The 21,202-nt window shown below is 43.8% G+C and overlaps 1 protein-coding gene across 8 annotated transcripts in view; it reads left to right on the top strand.

Annotated features, from left to right (window-relative positions):
* The window catches only part of LOC133409240 (band 4.1-like protein 1), a 98,844-nt gene that overhangs the window by 10,400 nt on the left and 67,242 nt on the right, over positions 1-21,202 (top strand). The window contains exon 2 of one of the 8 annotated variants that reach the window (XM_061689004.1): positions 17,305-17,387. The exons of 6 other annotated variants lie outside the window; for them this stretch is intronic. The gene's annotated coding sequence lies outside the window, so the exon portion shown is untranslated. One more of the 8 variants, XM_061689005.1, reaches the window with a different exon arrangement.

Genomic DNA, 21,202 nt, shown 5'->3' on the forward strand with positions numbered 1-21,202 from the left:
GCTGTTAGAAGGGGCTGGGGCGTGCATTTGTGATTGTTCCATCCATCCATCCATCCATCCATCCATCCATCCATTTTCTACCACTTATCCGAGGTCGGGGACACCCAGACTTCCCTCTCCCCAGCCACTTCATCCAGCTCTTCCGGCCAGCTGAAGGATAAGTCTCTCCAGCGTGCCCTGGGTCGTCCCCAGGGTCTCCTCCCGGTGGGACGTGCCCGGAATACCTCACCAGGGAGGCGTCCGGGAGGCGTCCGAATCAGATGCCCCAGCCACCTCATCTGGCTCCTCTCGATGTGGAGGAGCAGCGGCTCTACTCTGAGATCCTCCCGGAAGACCGAGCTTCTCACCCTATCTCTCTCTCTCTAGCCCGGACACCCTGCGGTGGAAACTTATTTCGGCCGCTTGTATCCGGAATCTTATTCTTTCGGTCACGACCCACAGCTCGACCCATAGGTGAGGGTAGGAACGTAGATCGACCGGTAAATCGAGAGCTTCGCCTTTTGGCCTAGCTCCTTCTTCATCACAACGGATCGATACAAAGTCAGCATCACTGCAGACGCTGCACCGATCCGCCTGTCGATCTCCCGTTCCATTCTTCCCTCACTCATAAACAAGACCCCAAGATACTTGAACTCCTCCACTTGGGGCAGGATCTCATCCCCGACCTGGAGAGGGCACGCCACCCTTTTCCGACTCCCAGCCGCTTCACACTCGGCTGCGAACTGCTCCAGTGAGAGTTGGAGGTCACGGCTTGATGAAGCCAACAGAACCACATCTGCAAAAAGCAGAGATGCAATACTGAGGCCACCAAACCGGACCTCGGCTGCACCTAGAAATTCTCTCCATAAAAGTTATGAACAGAATCGGTAACAAAGGGTTGCCAGTGAGTCCAACCCTCACCGGAAACGAGTCCGACTTACTGCCGGATATGCGGACCAAACTCTGACTCCAGTCGTACAGGGACTGAACAACCCGTATCAGGGGGTTCGGTACCCCATACTCTCGGAGCACCCCCCACAGGATTCCCCGAGGTCGAACGTCTTCTCCAAGTCTACAAAACACATGTAGACTGGTTGGGCGAACTCCCATGCACCCTTCCCAAGGGTGTAAAGCTGGTCCACTGTTCCACGGCCAGGACGAAAACCACAATGCTCCTCCTGAATCTGAGATTCAACTTCCCGATGGACCCTCCTCTACACCACCCCTGAATAGACTTTACCCGGGAGGCTGAGGTGTGTGATCCCCCTGGAGTTGGAACACACCCTCCGGTCCCCTTTCTTAAAAAGGGGGACCACCACACCAGTCTGCCAATCCAGATGCACTGTTCCCGATGTCCATGCGATGTTGCAGAGGCGTGTCAACCAGGACAGCCCTACAACATCCACAGCCTTGAGGAACGAATCTCATCCACCCCCAGGGCCTTGCCACCAAGGAGCTTTTTAACCACCTCAGTGACCTCAACCCCAGAGATAGGAGAGCCTGCCTCAGAGAACCCACTCAGCTCCCTCATGGGAAGGCGTGGAATTGAAGAGGTCTTCGAAGTATTCTCCCCACCGGCTCACAACATCCCGAGTCGAGGTCAGCAGCGCGCCATCCCCACTATACACAGTGTTGATGGTGCACTGCTGACGCCGGATTGTGGACCAGAATTTCCTCGAAGCCATCCGGAAGTCTTTCTCCCTGGCCTCACCGAACTCCTCCCATTACAGAGTTTTTGCTTCAGCTAAAGTCCTGCACCCAGCTTCAATGGGAGGGGCTCAGTCCGACCACCAAAGCAGCATTCCGCTTGGCTTACCCATCAGCTGCCTCAGGAGTCCCACAGGCCAAAAAGGCCCGATAGGACTCCTTGTTCAGCTTGACAACATCCCTCACTGGTGGTGTCCACCAACGGGTTCGGCGATTGCCGCCACGACAAGCACCGACCACCTTACGGCCACAGCTCCGGTCGGCTGCCTCAGCAATGGAGCCGCGGAACATGGTCCACTCGGACTCGATGTCCCCCGCCTCCCCCGGAACACGAGCAAAGTTCTGTCGGAGGTGGGAGTTGAACCTCCTTCTGACAGGGGATTCCGCCAGACGTTCCCAGCAGACTCTCACAATACGTTTGGGCCTGCCACGTCGGACCGGCATCTTCCCCCACCATCGGAGCCAACTCACCACCAGGTGGTAATCAGTTGACAGCTCCGCCCCTCTCTTCACCCGAGTGTCCAAGACATGCAGCCGCAACTCCAATGACACGACCACAAAGCCGATCATCGAACTGTGACCTTGGGTGTCCTGGTGCCAAGTGCACGTGTGGACACGCTTATGCTTGAACATTGTGTTCGTTATGGACAATCCGCGATGAGAGCAGAAGTCCAGTAACAGAACACCGCTCGGGTTCTGATCGGGGGGGCCGTTCCTCCCAATCACGCCCTTCCAGGTCTCACAGTCATTGCCCATGTGCGCATTGAAGCATAATCCATCCAGCAGAATGATGGAGTCCCCAGTGGGAGCACTCTCCAGCACCCCCTCCAAGGACTCCAAAAAGGGTGGGTACTCTGAACTGCTGTTTGGTGCATAGGCACAAACAACAGTCAGGACCCATCCCCTCCACCCGAAGGCGGAGGGAGGCTACCCTCTCATCCGCCAGGGTGCACCCCAACATACAGGCGCCGAGCCGGGGAGCAATAAGTATACCCACACTTGCTCGGCGCCTCTTACCGTGGGCAACTCCAGAGTGGAAGAGAGTCCAACCCCTCTCGAGAGGACTGGTACCAGAGCCCAAGCTTTGCGTGGAGGCGAGTCTGACTATATCTAGTCGGAACTTCTCGACCTCACACACCAGCTCGGGCTCCTTCCCTGCCAGAGAGGTAACATTCCACGTCCCTAGCCAGCTTCTGTAGCCGGGGATCGGCTCGCCAAGGTCCCCGCCTTCGGCCACCGCCCAGCTCACACTGCACCCGAGCCCTATGGCCCCTCCCACAGGTGGTGAGCCCATGGGAAGGTGATCATTCCTGTTAAAAAAAAATATATATTGTAGACACAAAATAAATTAACTATTCATCTGTTAAAAGTAATGCTAGATTTTGTCAAATTATTATTTGATTAATATAGGGTTTACCTTCCACAGGCATCGTCTTTCTGGTTTTTTTCTTCCGGGAAATGATGCACCTGCATGCGTTGTATGGGATGAATGGAACTGCCTACAGTCACACAAAAAAACATTTTGCCAATAATTGCCAAAAATCAATTTAAAAACTAGAGTTGGGAGCAGCTATTAAGGGCCACGTTGGCGTTCTGTCAATTTGTGTATCCATTGAATAGAAATGTGCAATTATATAAAAATAGTATTCGCCAAGCCATATATCATTTTTTCATTTTTTTTTCACAATTATGAGCAGCACAACACAACAGCACGGCGAACAGCATGTCGCCACGGCAACAGCGTTAGATGATATGAAAAGCCTGTAATAACTTTTCAGTTTCAATATCTTTAGATGAGACACCCAAAGTTAAAAGTCAATTGGTTAAAATCTCTCATTGGAGCTAATAAAAGTATGACGGCTGTAAAAGGGGAAAAATAGGTCAGAATTTCAAAGTAAATTAAAAATGCTGGACTTCCAGTTGGATTTTGGGTATGGCTCCAAGAATTTTCTTTGTAGATTTTAGGCTATTACATATTCCTCCCAATTTTGGTAGATGTACATACAGGCCTGCTTTGTTGAAAATCTGTAGGGGGCGCTACTGAGTCATTTGAAAAAATGCACAAAAAACCTGTAAAATATTGAAATGTTGGTCAGACTTGTGTGTACAAAGTTTCATGAGATTTTTGGCATGTTTAGACCCTCAAAACAGCGTTGGTTTCCTGGCGAACAGCATGGCAATCATAAGTAGTTATGTTATTAACCATTAAAATGTGTTCACTTTTCTTTGAAGTTTTTTAATGGCATTTCTGGTTCAACACACAACATTCTTGCTTTCTCAGCTTCCACCACATCTTCTTTTCTGGAAGAAAGTGGTCACTACAGCCATTTCCATTGTTTTTGCAAACATGTCCATTGCAATCTGGACCAATCACGACTCTCTCTGTGTCTGGGTTGGTCAGAACAACTTCGTCCAGCTCCTTCCAGAATTTCCCTTTCACCTCCAGGTCACATCTTACCTGTGGGGCATAGCCACTAATCACATTATACATAACACCCTCAATTTCAAGTTTCAGCTTTATCACTCTATCTGACATGCTTTTGAACTCCTTAATTAATGCTTACTTTAAAATAACCCCTTTTCCATTTCTCTTCCCATCTACACCATCGTAAACTGTATATTAATTTGAAAAATTAGTTTTTGATACAGTATATACCCACAGCATTCAGTTTGACTGACAATTGTTTCCCATGGATTACCTCATATGCTCTTACGTTCATCTGACATTTACAAACAGCATATTGTAAATAACAGTGCTGTGGACTTTGCACAAAATGCTACGTTTGCCGATGCAGCATCTTCACCATCTTAAAAAATATCTGACAGGAAAGCTGTTGCAGCTTTTTTTTCAGTTCTAATCTTGGTGTCTAAAGATAAAGATGAATGGCTCTATACAAACAAAAAGTGTAGGTGGGCGGGCGCCTGGATGTATGCCTTGTTGCCTCTGCGCAAAAGAAGAGTTGTGGGTTTAGTCTCCAAAGATCTGGATCTTGTCCTCTGGTGTCTGTGGTGGCATTATAGTTCAGTCCCAAGTACTCTGTTGGCCCCAACTTTTAAAAAACAAAGATACTGTTAGAGTATATTGTATTTATCCATCCATCCAATTTTCTTCACCGCTTATCCTCACTAGGGTCGCGGGCTGCTGGCGCTTATCCCAGCTATCTTCGGGCAAGAGGCGGCGTACACCCTGAACCGGTCACCAGCCAATCGCAGGGCACATATAAACAAACTATCATTCGTGCTCTCATTCATACCTACGGGGAATTTAGAGTTTCCAATTAACTATAATGTATTTACATTTATATAATTGTTTTCACACTAAATTTGAAATTTAAATTTGAAATTTAAATTTAAAAGATTTCCTAAACTTTAAGTTAAAGTGAGCATGCGACACACTAATACATGTGGTTCATACATCGGCCTTACAGTCAAAACGATCTGGGTTCGAATCTTGGCTTGGTGCGTTTTGTGTTACATTTGCATGTTCTGCAGATGAGGGTTAACCAATTTTTAAATCCATACTTTTTTACATGTCTTTTGCACAATTAATGTTTATGGTATGTTCAATAAAAACATGGAAACATAATTTGTATGGTATTAGTTTAAGAATGCTGTGTTTGTCTATTGTTATAACTTAGATGAACATTTTTTTCGTTTTTTTTTTAATTCCAGAAAATGACGGAAAAAAATATTGGGTTGTTCACAAAAATAGCAGTATCTGCATTATTCATAACAAACGTAAAAAAAACAACTCAGATTTAGCATTCTTGTAAATCAATAAACTAATATTTAGTTGTATAATCTCTTTTTTTTTGGAGAACTTCTTCACATCTGTGCGGCATGGAATCTAGCAACCTCTGGCACCTGTGAAGAGGAATTCCAGCCCAGGATGATTTGACAGCTTTCCCCAGTTGCTCTGCATTTCTTGGTTATGCCTCATAAACAGCAATTGTTATGTCACCCCACACATTTTTCTATTGGATTAAGGTCAGTGGATTGGTCTCGCCCTAAAAGAACAATCTTACGCCCATCAGTTCACAAAATGTTTCTCCATTTCTCTTTAGGCCAGTCCACATGTTCTTTGGCAAATTTTATACTCTTCAGCACGTCTTATTTTTAACAGTGGGACTTTGCCTCACGATTTGCCTCACACATGCGTCTTCTAATTGTCACACAGTGCTGGGTGAGCCTTTGCCATTCTGGTTATTGTTTGATCCATTCGAATGGTATTCTTCCAGTTTCTTCCACGTCTCTCTGGTTTTGCATTCCATTTGAATGCATTTGGAGATGATTTTTAGCTGAACAGGCTATCATTTTCTGCACTTCTTTTGAAAGTTTTTCCCTCTCCAATCACATTTTAATTAAAGCATGCTGTTCTGAACAGTGTCAGGAACGACCCATCTTTCTCAGGTTTTCAGAGCTGGCTTCAACCTTAAATAAATCCTACCTGAGTGACACCTGTTTTTCACATAACCGATGAGCTGACTGATTGGACTCCAGAATGCTGTTGTTTTGAACATGCCCCTTTCAATTAATTATTCAATAATACAGACTCTGGTGCATTCACATCATGAATATTGGGTCTCTTGGTATCTCTGACTCTACTAAACCTACTCGTAGATTTTGTGCCATGTAAACAGTGGTTGATCTGGTTAGTCATGTTGGACTGCTATTATTTTGAACATAACTGTATGTAAACACGAACAAAGCCGAAACATCTGATATGGTCATCTTTGGTAGCTCTTGAAGACATATTGTGTAAAACAAAAGACATTGTAGACATTTAATAATACTTGCAGGTGCTTTGTCCCAGTCTCCAGTTACTTGAACCGGAAGGAAGTGCTTTGTCCTGTTGCAGCCAGGGTTGTGGTTGAGCGAGGCAGGGAGCACTCACACCAGTCAAATGAGTACAAGAAACGTTAGGTGTCAAGCATGCCCAAACACATTACAAATATCCCAGAGTGAGTGTGCCCTTAAAGCTAATTTGTTCTAGGGTGAGCCTGAAAGTCAAACAAACAACAAACAAAGATTTACAAGTTTAGTCAATACTAAACAGACCGTCCTCGCGGAAAACACAGAATACCTTTATTGGCTGATGACCTTCAGTATGTTTCTTATCATGATTTTAGTGCCCAAAATTATCCTGGTTATCAGTCTGAATGCAATATTGTTCAAATACACATAAACAAAAATTAACCAAAACAAAGTATTGCCCCCCCTCCTCGTACCATTTATAATTGTTGTTCCAGTGATTCAACAAACTAAATGTTTCTTTTCGGCGCTGCCTTTGAAAATGTCCTGTTTATTGAAAATAATTTCCATTCCTTGATTAACTACTGTTTTTTTTTTTTTTTTAATTATGGATGAACAATTAAAAATTTCACTTGATTGAATGATCTCCAAGTAAAGGCTTCATAAAGTTATGATTTTATAGCTTTGCAGTTTTGACCTTTACCATTTTCATTCACAGTTGGGCACCTTTCCATGTTACACAACAGAGTGACAGCTGTGTGTTGATCCCCGCAGAATTTTTGCTTCTGGTTGTGAGTTTGATTGATTATTTTCCTGACATAACTGCTGCCTCATTTATAAAAGTTTGTGTTGTCTTCCGCCTGAACATGTCCTTATATACAAATGCTGAAACGGCAAAAACATTTTCAGACTTCTGTGTGCATGATCACCTCGGTGCACTTTTCCATTTGTAAGTCACACTTCAACTGGAAATGTGTGCCTAAGGTTTGCGTCATATCCATCTCTTCACGTCCACATTCAATGATGTATACCACAGAAGTGAAGTCTGCAGATATGAAAAATTATGACAAATAAAGTTTGAATATATGAGACCTCATATAATGTGTCAGGTTTTTATTATGTTATATTATGTTTTATTAATATATTATTATGATTTGTTTGCTGGAAGTAAATGTGCATAAGACAGCTCCTAAGTTTGCATACAGGTGTGCATATTCTCCTGCAGAGTTGTTGTTGTTGCTTTTAAATAAGCCACATCACTATCTTTACAAATAGCGTACCTGACTTTCAGGGACTGACACATAGGCAATGCAAGGCAAGTGTCTATTTTTTCTCAATTAACAAAAGTATAATAATACTTTATAATATCTATCCAGTAATTTTCCCCCACTTATCCTATTCATGGTTGTGGGGAAGCTGGAGGTCAACCTAAGTCAACCAACCAATCAAACTATTCACACTCACATTCATACCTATCATCACTGGATGGGAATCAACCCGACACTGGCTGCAAGTCGTGTCGATCTTGTGAACTACAACGCCAATTCCAATGAAGTTGGGACGTTGTGTTAAACATAAATAAAAACATCCATTCCATCCATTTTATGAGACGCTTATCCTCACAAGGGTCGCGGGAGTGCTGGAGCCTATCCCAGCTATCATCGAGCAGGAGGCGGGGTACACCCTGAACTGGTTGCCAGCCAATCGCAGGGCACATATAAACAAACAACCATTTGCGCTCACATTCACAACTACAGGCAATTTAGAGTCTTCAATTAACCAACCATGCATGTTTTTGGGATGTTGGAGGAAACCGGAGTGCCTGGGGAAAACCCACACAGGCACGGGGAGAACATGCAAACTCCATACAGGCGGGGCCGGGGATTGAATCCCAGTCCTCAGAACTGTGAGGCAGATGCTCTAACCAGTCGTTCACCGTGCCGCAAACAGACTACAATGATTTGCAAATCATGTTCAACCTATATTTAATTGAGTACACTACAAAGACAAGATATTTCATGTTCAAACTGATAAACTTTATTGTCTTTAGCAAATAATCATTAACTTAGAATTTTATGGCTGCAACACGTTCCAAAGAAGCTGGGACAGGTTGCAAAAAAGACCGAGAAACTTGAGGAATGCTTATCAAACAACTGTTTGGAACATCCTACAGGTGAACAGGCTAATTGGGAACAGGTGGGTGCCATGATTGGGTATAAAAGGAGCTTCCCTGAATTGCTCAGTCATTCACAAGCAAAGATGGGGCAAGGTTAACCTCTTTGTGAACAAGTACGTGAGAAAATAGTCAACAGTTTAAGGACAATGTTCCTCAACGTACAATTGCAAGGAATTTAGGGATGTCATCATTTACGGTCCATAATGTCATCAAAAGGTTCAGAGAATCTGGAGAAATTACTGCATGTAAGCGGTAAAGCCGAAAACCAACATTGAATGCCCGTGACCTTTGATCCCTCAGGCGGCACTGCATCAAAAACCGACATCAATGTGTAAAGGATATCATCACATGGGCTCAGAAACACTTCAGAAAGCCATTGTCAGTAAACACAGTTCGGCGCTACATCCGTAAGTGCAACTTAAAACTCTACTATGCAAAGCAAAAGCGATTTATCAACAACACCCAGAAACGCTGCCGGCTTCTTTGGGCCCAAGATCATGTGATATGGACTGAGGCAAAGTGGAAAAGTGTTCTGTGGTCCGACGAGTCCACATTTCAAATTGTTTTTGGAAATTGTGGACGTCATGTCCTCCTGGCCAGAGGAAAAGAACCATCCGGACTGTTATGGACGCAAAGTTCAAAAGCCAGCATCTGTGATGGTATGGGGCTGTGTTAGTGCCAATGACATGGGTAACTTACACATCTGTGAAGGCACCATTAATGCTGAAAGGTACATACAGGTTTTGGAGAAACATATGCTGCCATCCAAGCAACATCTTTTTCATGGATGCCCCTGCTTATTTCAGCAAGACAATGCCAAACCACATTCTGTACGTGTTACAACAGTGTGGCTTCGTAGTAAACGAATGCGGGTACTAGACTGGCCTGCGTGCAGTCCAGACCTGTCTCCCATTGAAAATGTGTGATGCATTATGAAGCGTAAAATACGACAACGGAGACCCCGGACTGTTAAACAGCTGGATCTGTACATCAAGCAAGAATGGGAAAGAATTCCACCTACAAAGCTTCAACAATTAGTGTCTTCAGTTCCTAAACGTTTATTGAATGTTGTTAAAAGAAAAGGTGATGTAACACAGTGATAAACATGATGAATAAATTAATGCTTTCAAACTAGTCTTCTTCAAGATTGCACTTTCAATACAAACATAGATTTGTTGGCTCACCTCAACATTTACCTATCAAAATGTATAAAAACATTACATTATTTTTGTTACAGATGACCATAACATTTCGTGTGTTTGAGAGATGCTGTTAAAGCTATTAAAAGAAAATCCTATTAGGGACAGTTTATGTATTTTCCCAGGTTCCTTTATTGATTATAATCTTACCAACTCTAATAGCTGTAGCGTTATGATTTCTCTCCTACACAGAACATGCTTGGATTGGCTATATATCATATGCTATGCAAAAAAACCTATATAAATGCTAACAAATGGATGGAATGCATTTATCAAAGTCAATATGTACCAACATAAAGTGAAGCTTTTGATAGATGACGGCTCAATGGAACATTAGCGTGAGACGAGATTACATTACTTTGTTTCCAGTAATGAGCAAACCTTGTCACATTATCACTCATGGGCAAAGTGGTAATTGGGAATTTTGGGACAACTCCTGAATGGCCGTTCCATTCTCGGCCGACTTGGCCCATGTTTTTTTTTTTTTTTTTGTAATTCAATAAGATAAATCCTGCATAATTTTCAATAGGGGCACCATTGAAATTAATTTACCATGGTGTAGATGGGAAAATAAATGCAGTAGGGGTTATTTTAAAAGGAAGAGTTAGCTAAGTATGTCACAGAGGTGAAAAGAGTATCAGATCTAGTTCTGAGCATCCCAGAAAGAGAGAAAGTCGTGAGTGATGCAGATTGTTGGAAGGAAACAGGGGCGAAGAAGTGATAGATAACTTTGGCATCTCGGAAAGGATCTTGGAGCAACAGAATGTGGTGGACTTTGTAAAAACGATGGAAATGGCTGTAGTGAACACTATCTTCCAGAAGAGGCAGGTGGAGGCACGCAGGTGGATTACATCTTGTGCAGACAATGTAATCTGAAGGAGGTTACTGACTGTAAGGTAGTGGTAGGGGACAGTGTGGCTAGACAGCCTAGCATGGTGGTGTGTAAGAGGATTCTGGTGTTGAGGAGGAAGAGACAAAGGCAGAGCAGAGAACCATCTGGTGGAAGCTGAGAAAGGAAGTGTTGTTGTTGGCTTTTCGAGAAGAGGTGAGACGGACTCTCGGTGGACAGGAGGAGCTTCCAGAAGACTGGACCACTACAGCCAAGATGATCAGAGAGACAGGCAGGAGAGTACTTTGTGTGTCTTTTGGTAGGAAAGGGGAGGAGACTTGGTGGTGGAACCTTGAAGTGCAGGGAAGCATACTAGAGGTTAGCTAAGAAGTGTGTAGTGTTAATCGGTTATTCAATAAATTGACTTTATTTGCTGTAAGATCACGCAAGGGACCGCCAGCAGTACCTCCTGTGACCACTCGTCAGATAAAGTGAAACTCAGTATTGTTATTACCTAGAATATGATCTTTATCGTTAAAAAGGGCACCACATTGCGTTGTTTGTTATGAACACGTCATAGTAACGACAAAATCTTGATAAATCTGTTTTTTTCAGAAGGGTTGCTACACTAATGTAATTTGGGTAGTTCTACGACTTTAGAGGTATTAAATCCTTATTCAAGAAACACAAAGAGCAGTCTAGGTATTTTGTCAGGTTTAATTTCAAATTCTACAGGTACAGAGTAAAATACAATCAAAGGGAAAAGGGAGGAAAATCTACTGTATATTCTACTTTAAGGGGAGGCAAACATGACATGACAGAGATGGCACAGTGTCACCGTGCCTGCCAAATATGAACCATTACTAAGTACTTTCACAGCCCAAAGGAGAGATTCGGGAGACTTTCCCAATTGTAATATTAATCCCAATATGTGATGCACCAATTTGTACTTAATTGGGTAAATAGCAGGGTTTGACTCACGGTTTGAAGTGACGGCCAAGGATGCTGTGCTCCATGAGGAGGAAGTTTGCCCGGAACGCCAACTTGAAGGAAGAAGCAAGTTCATCTTTGCTAAAAAACTATTTTCTGGGACCAATTGTGCCGAGGTCAGGCTGGCAAGGTGGATCACACCGCCATGGCTCTGTTTGGGAGCAAGCGACTGTTGTGAATATATCTCACCGCATGGGTAGCCAGTGGTTTTGCCTTACAGCCAAAACCGGGCTTCCACTTTGGTCTTCATTGCCAAGAATCACTCGGTGAGATCGGCACGTAACGCCATCCAGCAGCACGGACCCAAAAGGTGGCAAGGAAAAATAAAAGATAAATATTGAAAAGAAACTTGGGGCTGAGCCAGGTCGAAACCTAGCACCCCAAGAGTTCAGCAACCAGAGCAGGGACAATAGCTTCCTCTCAGAGGCAGGGAGGGGTGGACCCACCTGAGTTTATGATGGCCACTTAAGTTTCTTTGTGTGGTAATTTTCTCAAAAAAGAATTTGGGGTGACTAAACATTCTCTCTTATCTCACACTTGGCTCATAATGTTTACCTAGTCTTGAGGTAGGGAAAATTACTTTGTCGTGAATTGTCGTTCATTTTAATCTAAATATGACCCTTTCAGCTTCATTGCCACCCTAATACTATTGTTCCGTATATTTGGTCATAAAAGAGAGAAGGAATGCCAGGGAATAAATAAAACAGCTTAACAGACATCTGTAATAAAATCACATTTCGTCATCTGCAATATAAGAAAACTCACCAAAACACGAGCTTAAGTTTTGCATCAACAGTTTGTCAGTAAGGAGATTGCCCTCTTGAAGGTGCTGTTGCTTCACTGTTCAGTAACTCTGAAGAGACCCCTTGTCTGTGGGTCACCATAGGGGTCTCTTGTTGTAGTTGATATTGGAACCTTCAAAAGGGACGAATTCTCTTGGATCCACCAATTTGTGGCTTTGCAGATCCATCTTTTTATCAAGCTACTGCGAATTAAGTTAGTACAGTACCTTCTATCTTTTGGTTGTTGTACCCAGTGTCCTTTGAAGGAAGGTTTGGAGTTCTGTCCTTTTTGGGGAGTCTGTGATATTCATTACAAGTGAGACAGTGAGAGGACTGAAGTGTTCTATAGGGTTGAGGTCAGGATTGTGCCCTAGACACCTGAGATGTGACAAAGGCAAAGGTAAAGGTGGCAAAGGCCAAAAAAGAGGCATATGATGACATGGATGCTAGGTTGGACACTAAAGAAGGAGAGAAAGCTCAATACAGGTTGGCCAGACAGAGGGATAGCGATGGGAAGGATGCGCAGCAGGTTAGGGTGATTAAGGATAGTGATGGAAATATGTTGACTGGCGCCAGTAGTGTGCTGGGTAGATAGAAATAATATTTTGTTGAGTTGATGAATAAGGAAAATGAGGAATAGTAAGTAGCAGTGATTAGTAAGGGGAAAGTTGGAAATGAACTAAAGAGGATGAACAATTGAAAGGCAGCTGGTCCTGATGGAGGTATGGTAGCATGGAGGAGAGGTGGCTGTAGAGTTTTTGACCAGGTTGTTCAACGGATTTCTAGTGGGTGAGAAGATGCCCGAGGAATGGAGGAAAAGTGTGCTGTGCCCATTTTTAAGAACAAGGGTGATTTGCAGAACTGTGGGAACTATAGTGGAATAAAGTTGATGAGCCACACAATGAAGTTATGGGAAAGGGTAGTGGAGACTGGACTCAAGACAGAAGTGAATATTTGCAAGCTAACCCTAACCCCCGAATGAGGAAAATCAAAGCGAAAGTAGAAGAGGCAAGTGTGGTTGACCAGGGAGTAGCAATGATTAGTAAGGGGGAAGTTAGAAAGGCACTATAGAGGATGAAAAATGGAAAGGCAGTTGGTCCTGATGACATACCTTTGGAGGTATGGAAGCATCTAGGAGAGGTGGCTGTGGAGTTTTTGACCAGCTGGTTCAACAGAATTCTAGTGGGTGAGAAGATGCCTGAGGAATGGAGGAAAAGTGTGCTGTTGCCAATTTTTAAGAACAAAGGTGATGTGCAGAGCTGTGAACTATAGAGGAATAAAGTTGATGACCCACACAATGAAGTTATGGGAAAAGGTAGTGGAGGCTAGACTCAGGACAGAAGTGAGTATTTGCGAGCAACAGTATGGTTTCATGCCTAGGAAAGAGTACCACAGAAGTACAGAGAAGGTCAGAAGGAGCTACATTGTGTCTTTGTAGATCCAGATGAAGTCTATGACAGAGTACCTGGAGAGGAACTGTGGTACTGCATGGAGAGGTCTGGAGTAGCAGAGAAGTATGCTAGAATAGTACAGGACATGTACAACTGTTGGGTATCCTCGGGTCAAGCCTGAGCCAACATAGGCCAAGGGCAACTGGGCCAAGGAGAAGAAGGACTGTTGGCCAGTGGTTCAAGGTCCTCTTTTCCGATGAAAGTAAAGTGTGCCTTTCATTCGGGAATCAAGGTCCAAGGGTTTGGAGGAAGACGGGTGAAGAACCGAACCCAAGCTGCTTGAGCTCCAGTGTGAAATATCCACAGTCAGTCATGATTTGGGGTGGAATGTCCAGTGCAGGCGTTGATAAACTCTGCTTTCTTAAATCCAAGGTCACTGCATAAGTCTACCAACATGTTTTAGAGTATCTGTATGGAGATGCAGATTTCATCTTCCAGCAGGACCTAGCCCCTGCCAAAACAGCCAGAAGCACCAAAACCTGGTTTGATGCCCATGCCATCACAATGCTTGATTGGCCAGCCAACTCGCCGGATTTAAACCCCATTGTGAATCGATGGGGTATTATCAAGAGGAAAATGAGGAACTGACAGCAAGCATCAAGGGAATATGGGCTTCCATAACTCCCAGGTCATGCCACATGCTGATTGCCTCGATGCGCCGTGGCATTGACAGTGATTAAAGCAAAGGGATTCCCAACCGAGTATTGAAGATTAACATATTGTTTTGAAAGTACCATATTTTGATTGGGCGGCACGGTGGCCGACTGGTTAGAGCGTCATCCTCAGAGTTCTGAGGTGCGGGGTTCGATCCCCGGCCCCGCCTGTGTGGAGTTTGCATGTTCTCCCCGTGCCTGCGTGGGTCTTCGAAGTATTCTCCCCACCTAATTACAACGTCCCGATTTGAGGTCAGCAGTGCCCCATCCCCACTATACACAGTGTTGATGGTGCACTGCTTTCCCCTCCTGAGACGCCGCATGGTGGACCAGAATTTCCTTGAAGCTGTCCGGAAGTCGTTCTCCATGGCCTCACCAAACTCCTCCCATGCCTGAGTTTTTGCCTCAGCGACCACCAAAGCTACATTCTGCTTGGCCAGCTGGTATAGATCAGCTGCCTCAGGAGTCCCACAGGCCAAACAAGACCGATAGGACTCCTTCTTCAGCTTGATGGCATCCCTCAACACTGGTGTCCACCAATGGGTTTGGGGATTGCCATTCGTTATGGACAATCCGTGATGACCACAGAAGTCCAATAACAGAACACCGCTCGGGTTCTGATCGGGGGTGGGGGGGGTTCTTCCCAATCACGCCCCTCCAGGTCTCACTGTCATTGACCATGAGAGCATTGAAGTCCCCCAGCAGAACGATGGCGTCCCCAGTGGGAACGCTCTCCAGCACCCTCTCAAAGGACTCCAAAAAGGGTGGGTACTCTGATCTGCTGTTTGATGCATAGGCACAAACAACAGTCAGGACCCGTCCCCCTACCTGAAGGTGGATGGAGGCTACCCTCTCGTTTACCGGGGTGAACCCCAATGTACAGGCGCCTGGCCGGGGGGGCACTCTCACTATGGGCAACTCCAGAGTGGAAGAGAGTCCAGCCCCTGTCAAGAGGACTGGTACCAGAGCCCAACCCCTGTTTGGAGGCGAGCCTGACTATATCTCGTCAGAACTTCTCAACCTCACAAACCAACTTGGGCTCCTTCCCTGACAGAGAGGTGCTGTTCCACGTCCCTAGAGACAGGGGATCGGATCGGATCGCCAAGGTCCCTACCTTCGGCCACCTTCTTTTTGGTCTGGTTTGTTTGAAGATGTGTATAAGCTGCTATACAAATTATAAAAGATTTCACTTATTTCTAGCGGTGACGCAGCTGCCGTTTGAATCTTGAATGGCTATAATTAATGATTTTCTTTATTGCACCGAAGGTGGGTTGCAAGAAACTTGCCTGATTTATTATTGTACTCAAAGTTAGTGTATCTTAACTGTTCTTGTAGAACAGATAGAAAAATGTATGTTCTCTTTTTGTAAGTTTTTTTTAGATTCCATATGTCATGAGCAGCAGGAAGACGGACAGAAAGGAGTGAGAATTGAGGCTGGTGGCATGCGTGATTCCGTTCTTTTGTTTGTCTCGAGCAAAAATTGAAAGAATGAAACAAAATACAATACGCTATTGACAATTAATAACGACAACAGATCAGAAGTATAAGGCGCACCGTATTAAAAGGCACAGTCGCAGTTACAAGGTCTATTTCTGTATTCAACACATACATAGGGCACACCGTATTATTGGGCGCAAGCATGGTAAAACATACGGTATCTTAAAACATACGGTAGCATGCATGCAAGCGTTATGTTTTTAAAAAGGCAGCGGAGCAAAACTGAATTTGGTTGTACTTTATTGAAGTATTTTACAATGTACTCACATTATTTTTTGGTCAATCCTCATCCACAAATCCATCAAAGTCCTCATCTTCTGTATCCGAAATGAACAGCTGTGCAAGTTCTCCATCAAACATGCCGGGTTCCCTCTCGTACTCGTCGGAGTCAATCTCGTTGCCGGGGGGCTGTTCAGCAATAATGCCGGCGTTTTCCTGTTTCCTCCACATGCGAATCATGGATTCGTTTATCTTGAATTCTCTCGCAGCTGGTCAATTCCCATGGTCCTCCGCGTAATTGATAGCTTGCAGTTTAAACTGTGCTTCGTAAGCGTGTCTCTTCGTGGGTGCCATTTTCGGGGGTCCTTAGCCCAACCGTTTTGCACAATGCACATATGGCATCACGAAACAGTTGGCTGTCGACGTATAGCTTGTCGACAACCAGCCTTTCTCACGGTGGTTCTTCATCATCAGGTACAAGATTTTACACCTCTCGTTGATTTCCTTAGGGAACTGGTCGTTCATTCCAAACGAAGACCCTTTGAGCTCACGACCTTTTGATTTCACAAACACTTTTTGTTGGAAGTGTTCAAATTTTGCAATGATGGGACGTGGTCAGTTTCCTGGGCGGGGGGCCTCCTAATCGATGAACACGGTGAAAGGTAATCTTGTCGACTATATCTTGCTGTATCTTGAGTGTGGACATCATGAACCTTTTAATCTGCCCCTCCGTGTCTTCCGGTGCGGTTTCTGGAGTACCCGAGAAAAGGAGATTGTTGCGCATGCTTCGTGATTGAATGTTCAGAGTGGTTTCTTTCATGATTTTATATTCCAATCTGAGAGTTTGTAATTTTGCTGACGTTTACATCATGTTTGCGCAGCATTATCTATTCTTAGCTCCTTGACCTGTTGCTGTGTGAACTCCAAACTGTTTCTGAGTTCTGTAATCTCTTGGTGAGCCGAATGTCAATTGACAATTTCTTGTCGATTGAGAGGAGAACATAAGTCTGTGTCTCTCGAATCAAGTAAATCATCTATCGAAGTCGAAGAATCTGCCTTTTTGTCTCCAGTGGCTGCTCAGCGCAGGAGCTGGGATACACCATGACAGACGAGTTGGCGTTGACGTAGCTGCGAGAATCTCAAATGGCTCTCTGTGAGTTACCGCTGTTCGCGAAGCTGGTGAAGGAAAAGAGAAAAGAATGAAGCGAAAAACCACCGGTGAAAAAGGAAAAAAACTTTTTTTGTAGTAGCTGCTTTTTCTCAGTCTATGCAAGAGGTGCTGCCATATTTTTTGTCTTCTCTTGCGTTGTCACAGATTGCTCTCGCGCCCTTTCCTTGGAAAACGCTCTTTTCCCCAAAACCCACGCAGGCACAGGGAGAACATGCAAACGCCACACAGGTGAGTCCGGATTTTAACCCGGGTCCTCATCTGTGAGGAAGATGTGCTAACCAGTCGGCCACCGTGCCACCCTATGCAGGTACATTTCAATACATTAGAATACATTTATTTTATTTTATTGAGATAACATGGAAAAATAGTTTATGCAACAGAAGTTTGCAGATGACTATAGATATGATTTATCAGCTGGAAAATGCAATAGAGCTTGAAGCCTTACACAGTTCCACTACACATTTGAGAACAATAAATCACATCTATAGTCATCTGCAGGCTTCTCCATTTATTGAAAAATTTATTCAAAAGACAAGTTTTTCTCATGTCGGCATTCAATTTTTCTTCATGCAAGTTCTCCAGCTGTAGAGAACATCTGCTCACATGCATTTTATGGATCTTTTATTCACCTTGTGCTGTGACTTGTTACTATTGTACAGTTTGTATATGTATTTGCTTCCATTTGCTTTATTTTACTCTGCCATCTGCAGCCAGGTTGGCATAAAAATACCTTACCTGGATAAGGTTCAATAAATACAGTGCCATGAAAAAGTATTGGCCCCCTTCTCAAATACTGATATTTTTGCATAGTTTCCCCACTTTGTTTAAAATCATCAAACGAATGTAAATATCCGACAAATATCACCCAAGTGAACTTAAAATTCTGTTTTAATTGTATATTTGTTTGATGATCTTAAACATCAAAGTGGGGAAACTAGGCAAAAGTATTAGAATTTGAGAATACTTTTTCACGGCACTGTAAATAAATACATGACTGAGTCACTTTAAAAAGGTCTGAGTCACTTTTTAAAATATTTAAAAAACTTTTTAAAAGTATTTAAAATTTTTAAATACAGCAGTGTGAACGATGTACTTCATCCTGATCCTTCCAGAATTTCTCTTTCACCTCTAGGTCACATCCTACCTGTGGGGTATAGTCACTAATCACATTATACATAACACACTCAATTTCAAGTTTCAACCTCATCACTCGATCTGATACTTTTTTCACCTCCAAGACATTCTGAGACAACTCTTCCTTTAAAATCACCCCTATTCCATTACTCTTCCCATCTACACCATTGTAAAATAATTTTAACCCTGCCCCTAAACTTCTAGCCTTACTGCCTTTCCACCTGGTCTCCTGGACACACAATATATCAACCTTTCTCCTAATATTCATGTCAACCAACTCCCGAGCTTTTCCTGTCATAGTCCCAACATTCAAAGTCCCCACGTTCAGTTTTAGGCTCTGTGCTTTCCTCCTCTTTCTGCCAAAGAACCTGCTTTCCACCCGTCTTTGACCCACAGTAGTTGAATCTCCACCGGCACCCTGTACTTTAACGGCAAAGATGGCAGACGTTGTTAACCCGGGCCACGACCGATCCAGTATGGAATTCTTTGGACAAATGTGTTTGGCAAACTTTTAAGCCGGATGATTTTCCTGACGCAACGGGCTTGGGACCGGCCTAGTTTGCACTGGCTTGTGCCCCCCAATAGGGCTGCATTTTTCACTCCAAATAATGAAATGTGCGGCGCGGTACATGACTGGTTAGAGGGTCTGCCTCACAGTTCTGAGGACCGGGGTTCAATCCCCGGCCCTGCCTGTGTGGAGTTTGCATGTTCTCCCCGTGCCTGCGTGGGTTTTCTCCGGGCACTCCGGTTTCCTCCCACATCCCAAAAACATGCATGGTAGGTTACTTTACAATGCTAAAATTGCCCGTAGGTATGAATGTGAGTGCGAATGGTTGTTTGTGTGTATGTGCCCTGCGATTGGCTGGCAACTAGTTCAGGGTGTGCATTTAGTATTTAACAGTTTTGATTATAAAAATACAACCCCAATTCCAATGAAGTTGGAATGTTGTGTTAAACATAAATAAAAAAAGAATACAATGATTTTCAAATCATGTTCAACCTATATTTAATTAAATTCACTACTAAGACAAGATATTTAATGTTCAAACTGATAAACTTTATTGTTTTCAGCAAATAATCATTAACTTAGAATTTTATGGCTGCAACATGTTCCAAAAAAGATTGGACAGGGTCATGTTTACCACTGTGTAACATCACCTTTTCTTTTAACAACATTCAATAAATGTTTGGGAACTGAGGACACGAATTGTTGATGCTTTGTAGGTGGAATTCTTTCCCATTCTTGCTTGGTGTACAGCTTCAGCTGTTCAAAAGTCCAGGGTCTCCGTTGTCGTATTTTACGCTTCATAATGCGCCACACATTTTCAATGGGAGACAGGTCTGGACTGCAGGCAGGCCAGTCTAGTACCCGCACTCTTTTACTACAAAGCCACACTGTTGTAACACGTGCAGAATGTGGTTTGGCATTGTCTTGCTGAAATAAGCAGGGGCGTCCATGGAAAAGATGTTGCTTGGATGGCAGCATATGTTTCTTCAAAACCTGTATGTACCATTAGGCATTAATGTTGCCTTCACAGATGTGTAAGTTACTCATGCCATTGGCACTAACACAGCCCCATACCATCACAGTTGCTGGCTTTTGAACTTTGCATCCATAACAGTCCGGATGATACTTTTCCTCTGGCCCGGAGGACATGACGTCCACAATTTCCAAAAACAACTTGAAATGTGGACTCGTCAGACCACAGAACACTTTTCCACTTTGCCTCAGTCCATCTTACGTGAGCTAGGGCCCAGAGACGCCTGCGGCGTTTCTGGGTGTTGTTGATAAATGGCTTTTGGTTTGCATAGTAAAGTTTCAAGTTGCACTTACGGATGTTGCGCCGAACTGTATTTACTGACATTGGTTTTCTGAAGTGTTCCTGAGCCCATGTGGTGATATCCTTTACACATTGATGTCGGTTTTTGATGCAGTGCCGCCTGAGGGATCGAAGGTCACGGGCATTCAATGTTGGTTTTCGGCCTTGCCGCTTAAATGCAGTGATTTCTCCAGATTCTCTGAACCTTTTGATGATATTATGGACCGTAGGTGATGAAATACCTAAATTCCTTGCAATTGTACATTGAGGAACATTGTCCTTAAACTGTTGACCATTTTCTCACGCACTTGTTCACAAAGAGGTGAACCTTGCCCCATCGTTGCTTGTGAATGACTGAGCAATTCAGGGAAGCTCCTTTTATACCTAATCATGGCACCCACCTGTTCCCAATTCACCTGTTCACCTGTGGGATGCAGCTTGTGAATGACTGAGCAATTCAGGGAAGCTCCTTTTATACCCAATCATGGTACCCACCTGTTCCCAATTAGCCTGTTCAGCTCTGGGATGTTCCAAACAGGTGTTTGATGAGCATTCCTCAACTTTCTCAGTCTTTTTTGCCACCTGTTCCAGCTTTTTTGGAACGTATTGCAGCCATAAAATTCTAAGTTAGTGATTATTTGCTAAAAACATTAAAGTTTACCAGTTTGAACATTAAATATATTGTCTTTGTCATGTATTCAATAAAATATAGGTTGAACATGATTTGCAAATCATTGTATTCTGTTTTTATTTATGTTTAACACAACGTCCCAACTTCATTGGAATTGGGGTTTTATAATAGATTCCCGGCATGGAACTGCCTCACATTTCTGAGGACCCGGG

The sequence above is a fragment of the Phycodurus eques genome, chromosome 10, assembly GCF_024500275.1.
Source record: "Phycodurus eques isolate BA_2022a chromosome 10, UOR_Pequ_1.1, whole genome shotgun sequence".
In the NCBI taxonomy this organism is placed as follows: domain Eukaryota; kingdom Metazoa; phylum Chordata; class Actinopteri; order Syngnathiformes; family Syngnathidae; genus Phycodurus; species Phycodurus eques.